The sequence below is a fragment of the Sturnira hondurensis genome, unplaced genomic scaffold (assembly GCF_014824575.4).
Source record: "Sturnira hondurensis isolate 20B ecotype Veracruz unplaced genomic scaffold, ASM1482457v3 Scaffold0019216, whole genome shotgun sequence".
Classification (NCBI taxonomy): domain Eukaryota; kingdom Metazoa; phylum Chordata; class Mammalia; order Chiroptera; family Phyllostomidae; genus Sturnira; species Sturnira hondurensis.
The window spans coordinates 3,208,927-3,215,754 of record NW_028091847.1 but is presented as its reverse complement, the minus strand read 5'-3'; the positions used below and the strand labels follow the sequence as shown (position 1 = coordinate 3,215,754).

Sequence of the window (6,828 nt, the reverse complement as noted above, 5' to 3'; positions counted from 1 at the left end):
TCTAGGACCCTGTGAGTCTCTCCAACAAACTCTCCTGTGAGGCTGGGTGTTTTTCCCACGGCCTCAACCCCCTCAGATGTTTTCAATCAGTGGTTTGAGACTTTATCTCCCCGAATTGGGACCCTGGGTTGTGGGGTCTGTCCTGCTCCCCAGTTGTTTTTCCCAATTTATCTGTGCAGGAATGTGAGACCATCTACTACACAATCCATTGCCTCACTAGGTGTGCCCACTGCTGTCTTGCCAGCCAGCTGCAGCCTTGCGCCACTCCACAATTCACCGCCTCACTGGCTCTGCCAGCCGCCACCTTGCCCACCCCAGTCCTCCAGCCACCGCTTTGCTGAAAATCTTCTCTGCCCAGGCTGCCTGCCTCTGCCCCTCCTATCAGTCTGGATGGATGTTTCTTCTTCAACTCCTTGGTTGTTGGACTTTCATACAGTTCAATTTCCTGTTGGTTCTTGTTGTTTTTTGTTTTTAAATTGTTGTTGCCCTTCTTTTGGTTGTGCGAAGAGGCATAGTCTACCTGCGCCTCCATCTTGGCCGGAAGTCTGAATATCTCTTCTTAACGTGAAATTTGACATGCCTCCACAAGCTGAAGTTAAGAGAGGAAATGCCACAAGGGAACACAGGTCTGATCTAAGCCTGGGCTACAAGTTCTTCCCAGTTCCAAGAGGTACTGGAAATTTACATCTGAATCATATACATATTTATCTTTAAGGTAGTTCATAGTAAAGTGTACATGCAGAACTCTTATTCTAGAGTAGAATTACTCAAACGCAAATGCCTTTATTGTCTTCATGAAATCCCAAAATAACAACCTCTTTGAGGAACCTGTGTCAGTATATTTTTATAAAACTTTAATTTACCCATTCTCCTCCTCCAGTCTGACGCAAAAAGTCCTTTGTAACTTCTTACCTTAGGAGTTTTTACAGAGCTAAACATATGAATTCAGAGGCATTTCTGGTCTTTTGAAAAACCTAGGTCTATAGTGGACATAGCCCTGGGTGTGCTGGAGCAGAAGAAGAGACAGAAAAGCATTTTAAATATCAGAAAAGAGGGAGCGCTGAGATTCTGGGAGGCTGGACGGTGGGCAGAAGGCGGGGAGTTCGTGGAGCCCCTGTTGCGTAGCGTGACAATAGTGTCAGCCTATAGTGCCCTCTAGGAGGACAGACCCCAGGCGCAGGTGCCGAAGCCTCCTCCAGGACATTCCCTCCCAAGGAACAGTCTGGAAGCAGCTAAGCCCTCACACCACGCTGACGAGACACAGGCATGTCAGCAGAAACCAGAATGAGCCACTGGTCACTGACCAGAGCAGTCAGTATCTCCCCAAAATCTGAGCACAGACCTGTGACCAGAGCCAGTCAAGACAGTGCGAGGATTCTCTGCCTGCTCCGCAGGATGGGGGCTTGGAGTCAGATTTCAGTCGATTTAGGGAAAAGAAAGAAATGTGCTACTTCACAAACTGCACAGCAGTTTGTGAACTGAAATTCATTCCAACAGCTAGGTATCTGGAACAGACAAATACCATGACCTTCCAAAGGCATGGTTTTGGTTCCCACACGTTCATCCCCTCCTACAGAATGACGTGTTAACAAGTTCAAGCAAATAAGTGGGATGGAGAGCCTCTTAAATATTACTGACTGGAGGCAGTTTTGGGGGAATGTTGCCTGATGAATTAAGTTTCAAGGTATGGAAAACTTGTAAATTGGTATAGTTTATTAATTTTGACAGTTTAAATATGGAATGCATCTGTATCCACAGTATATATCATGGGTTCCTCAAAAGACTTAAGAATCTTAAAAAGTTAAAATATTTTCTTCTAAGAAAGATCCTTCCAAAAGATTAAAAATCAGTTCTTGGATCCAGCTTACCTCTTATTACTTAATAATGTTATAAAAGAATATAAAGTATATTCTACATTGGTTAATTGTTAGATTTTATTTATTTTGATTTACATGGAATCACTGATGTAATTATTTATATGTACTTTGGAAACACAAATATTTCAGTTCATGTTTTCATGCCTCTTTTTATTTCAAAAATGATAGGGAGTTTATTAACATAGCAAGAAATTTAAGCCATCATGATTAGTGCAAAAGACAAGATATGAGATACAATCTTGATCTGAAATGGAATGGATTTCTTGCTCAAATCAAGAGAAGCATTACTAATAAAACATAAATTGTGCACTACAAATAAACTAAAATTATTATTTTTTGTCTCAATTCAAGTTTAATAGAAACTACAAAAGATAAAAGGTGATGCCCCACTACTGTACACCTCATCTGGCCTGCCCCATAAGTTCAGGCCATTTCCTCCACGAAAAAGAAAGGCCGGCCTCCCCAAGCTGGGCAGGAAAGGCCTGTCCTGTCCCCAAACCACATCTGGCCTAAATCCGAGATCTTGTGTTTTAAGCATGACAATAGTGAAAGAGAGGTTTTGTTCTCATGGCTCTGCACTGCCGCCTTGACCCTACGATGGCCCAGGGCTCACTTCTGCTTAGAGAAATATTCTTTGCTCTTCTGCACACCAGGCTGATGGTATCACTGCCAGGTTTCCAGCCAGCTGGGCACATTTCCCTGTGTTTGTCAGTGAATGGAAAGCCTGAACTAGTCTCAAAGTCTCGTCCACCGAGCGGCCAACAAGAAGGTGGCTTACAGTGACCTGGAGAATGACACCTTTATCACCCAGAATAAAGGGGCCCCTGAATGAGATGCCTTCATCAGCTTCGAAGACATCATTGTCCTGAGCAATGGTGCACTTAGGGTCTGACACCAGGGGAATGTTCATGGGCCCCAGTCCTCCTTGTTTCCTGGGCGTGTTGATCCATGCGCCATGACAGAAGTGAGAATCCACAGAAGCACCAATTACTTGGCAGTCGGGTTTCTTAAATTCTTCTGTCCTTTCACTGAAAGCAATGATCTCCATGGGGCCCAAAAAGGTAAAGTCAAGAGGGTAGAAGAAGAACACCACATATTTTCCTCGGCAGTCTGATAGGCTGTTATCTTTGAACTGACCATCTGGAACAGCAGCCGTGGCTTTTTAAAATTGGACAGGGTGCCCAATTTAGCTTTTCCTGAAGACATCTTGCTATCTTCAGCTCTGAGACACAAATACCAAGACCAGCTGGTCAGGAAGAAGACCCACCAAACTAAAATTATTAAATAACCTAAAGTTAAATTCATTTCCCTTTCCAGAAATAGGAATACTACAGGTATTTTTCACTTTACATTAGGAAGCTAGGAAGGATAGAAGGAGGGCGGGACTGAGAGAGGGAGGGGCTGCCTTTCCCTAACAATCTTAGAATCTATAATAGTTGAGAGAAGAAACATACCTGAAAAAAATTCACGAACAGAGCAATGCAATCACATACTGGGTTCAATGCCACAATAAGCTGGTATATCATTTCACTAAACAGGCTGAAAGTTAAACAACCACTTTGTGTTTGTAGAACATTTTATCATTGTTTATTAGGTGCCAAAATGTATGTCAATACCAAATAAAGGGCAAGGAACCTAGACAAGAATTGAGGACAGCTGGAATTGGTCAGCAAGGAGGTTGTTCTCGACTGACTTCCTCGAAACTCAAGGTTACCTTTACTGTTTTCATGTCTCTCATTTTTTCGGTTTTGTTTTCATTTTCTCTCTATATTTTTTTCACGTTTGTTCTCTTCTCCAGAAATAAAAGGCTGTCAATTCATGCGGTCCTGAAGGAATGAAAAGTGTTCAGGGAAAAAGACTTTAATGTAAGTCTCCCGTGTCATTCCTACCTGTTCTTGGGCTGAGGAGTTAAATCCCCTTGTCTCTGTTTCTTCACAGGTAAAGGAAGATGACGGGGCCAACCTCACAAAGTGAGGGGGAGGGAAGTGGCAGTCAAAAACCAGCACTGGTACTTACAGAGCAGTCGAGGCTATAGAAAGTCCAGCACAGTCAGCCATGTTGTAATAACTATATGTGGTGTCAGATGGGTACGCAATTTATCAGGGTCATCACTTACTAAGCTATATAATGTCTAATCACTGAAACTAATGTAATTATGTATGCCAATTGAAAAGTAAAAAGTTATTTAAAGTAAAAAAAAAAGCACCTGGTACAAGGTAGGCAAAAAGTAGGCAATCAGTGGTGTCCATTATTCTTTCCCTTTTGGAAAAAGGAAAAAAAGAGAAAGAATCTAAAATTTGTTTTAGAGCGATGCTTCCCAAATCTTAGCATATATGTGTAACATCTGAGGGTGTCGTTTAAATGTAGACTCTGATTCATTGGAAATTTTGACATTTCCAATGTGTCTGGTCCTTGGACCACATTTTGAGTGGCAAAGTTTTAAAGGCACACGGAATATGGAAATGATCAGAGGAGAAAGAGTAATAAACCAATGTCTATAGAATGCCCGCTGTATGCCTAGAAATGTATTCATAATACATCTTTTTTAATCCTCAAAATAGCTTTAAGAAGCAGGTCTTATTGCCACTTTACAGAGCAGAAAATTGAGGACCAGGTGCACTAGCTCATAGGAATCTTTGTATTTCCAACACTCACATTCGCTGTTCACCTTGAGGGAGGACCCAGAGTCAGATCGACAGAAGGAGGTGAGGATGAATGAGTCTAAGCGGAAGGGAGGGATCAAGTAGGGATGGGCATCAATGACCTGCAGAGGGAAAAGTGGAGAGGCTCAGAGGGTGGAAAAGTGCATTTAACGGGAAAGCAGAAATAAGAACACAGAGGCGTAACCTCTTCACCCTCTCTCCATCTCCGATATTCCTTCAGAAGCTAGAACAGCTACTGTTCAAGGTTCAACCCTCCACCTTTTCTGTCAATTCGTCATTGACATAGCACTAGGGCATCTGTTGCTTTCCAGCCAGTAAAGGAATGGATCTGGGCCAACTCTCTCTCTCCTAATTAAGTCTACAGTTACCAAATTAAGAAAGAAAATGCAAAGAGAAAGTCAACAGGAGGACAACCAAGCACTGGACTTTTGAAGGGATTTTTTCAGCCACCAACTTCAGCAGTGTTCATATCTAATCTAAGTCCAACACTGCCTTAGCAAAGGAGAGCTGGAGCCACAGGTACGCGTCCCTGAGTGTAATGAAGTCTAGCAGGTGACAGTCATATGACAAGAAGAACATGTTGCCATAAATGTCTTACTACTGTAAGGCAGCAGGTATTGCAGTGTTAAGGTTCCACGAGCTGTGGGCTTCACTTAGGGCAGACTCAAAAAACAGAACTATTTTTAATACACTCTGACCTTGGTTTTGTCTTCAGGACGACACACTTAACTGTTTTTAAGGCACCATTCAGGACCCAAATTAGTAAATTTCTTCAAACATTTTCATAAAAACTATAATTCTTCAATGCCAATAATTCATATAATGTGTTTTATTACACTGCCAACTTCTTTCCTTGAAGGTATGGGAACTGAGCAGAATCGCACTGGATGAGTCCCCTTCCTTATCTTCATGGATAAGATCTGGCGAAGATGAATCCCAGGGGGTAATCTTGATCAAGGAATCAGAATCACACCAGGAAAATAGTAAAAATAAAAGCAGAACCAGCTTTATAACAGCAGGAACCAATGTGTATTTAGTATCTACATGCGTTAACTGTATTTCATTTTTCACAAACCTGTGGAGTAGGTAGTGATATGATCATTTTGTAGATGCTAGGACTGAGATCCAGACAAATTCATTAACTTGCTGTTGATCATTCTACTGGCAAATGGCAGGGACAGGATTAAAAAAGAAAAATCCAATGCTCTTTTATAGAGGGTGTGAGGATTGTGGTAGAAAGTAGTAATTGCCTCCCTTTCCCAATTCTCTTCTTCCTTAACAGAATCCCAGGTTTTATCTGGGAGCACTTTCACTTGGAATAAAATAGTATGTTTCCTAGCCCTTTGCAGTGAGCCATGGCAATGTTGCCTAAATTCTGGGAAATGAGATGTAGGCAGAAATGTTACATGGGACTTTGGGAAGCATTAATAGCAATCTCTCCTCTGTGTGGTCAGCCTGCCTCCTTATTCTCCCTCCTGAGTCTCCAGTTCTTCCTTCTCAGGCCACTCCCAGTAGGACTGGATTCCAATGGTGAACGCCTCCACAATTGGCTGAAACCTTCACTCTTCCCCCGTCCCAGCTGATTTCCTACCTACCCTTCCCATGAATCCCCCATGATAGAAAGTGAATCTCAGATGCCACATCGTCACCAGGGAGCCGGTATTCCTATCTAGGCTCACTAAAACTAACCAAGGTTCACAACTGGTCTTTGGTGCCTGGTTGCAACTCTCTTGGGAATGTCTACAAGATTGGAGTCCAGCTCTGAACCCCAGCAAGCTGGCTGGGGCTGCTGCTGTCCCCATTGCCCAGGCTGGCCCATGGATGCCTCACCTCATCACAAACATATCTGTCTGCTTTACAGTCTCAGGCCCCAGAACATCCAAAACTAGAGCTGACTGTTCTGACCCTTCAAACCAGATACCTTTTGGCCACCGACGCCTGCGTGAAACAAACTGAAGTTGGTCACATGCCACCCCTCCATCCTCATGATAGTGTCAAGAAGGCTGTTATGACTTTCCAATGAGCAAAATGCCAGCCACATGCACATCCCAGTTAGTATATCCCTGGCCAGTAAATTGCAAGTCTGTCTCAGCTCAAAAGGTTTTCTCCTTGCTTAGTGTTACTGTTCAGAACACCATTCTGTGAGGGAAGGAGAGGGAGCAAGGGGCAGTGACTCTTTTATTATGATGTTATATACCTAACTGAACTTCTCTTGATTTGAAATATATATATATAATTAGACCAGTTTTAAACCATGGAAGTATGCCTAAAATATGACCATTATTTCC

At 42.7% G+C, this 6,828-nt stretch overlaps 1 pseudogene; it reads right to left on the bottom strand.

Moving 5' to 3' along the window:
• Nucleotides 1-2,486: 2,486 nt before the first annotated feature.
• Nucleotides 2,487-6,359, bottom strand: LOC118974169 (peroxiredoxin-1-like; annotated as a pseudogene).
• Nucleotides 6,360-6,828: the final 469 nt, after the last annotated feature.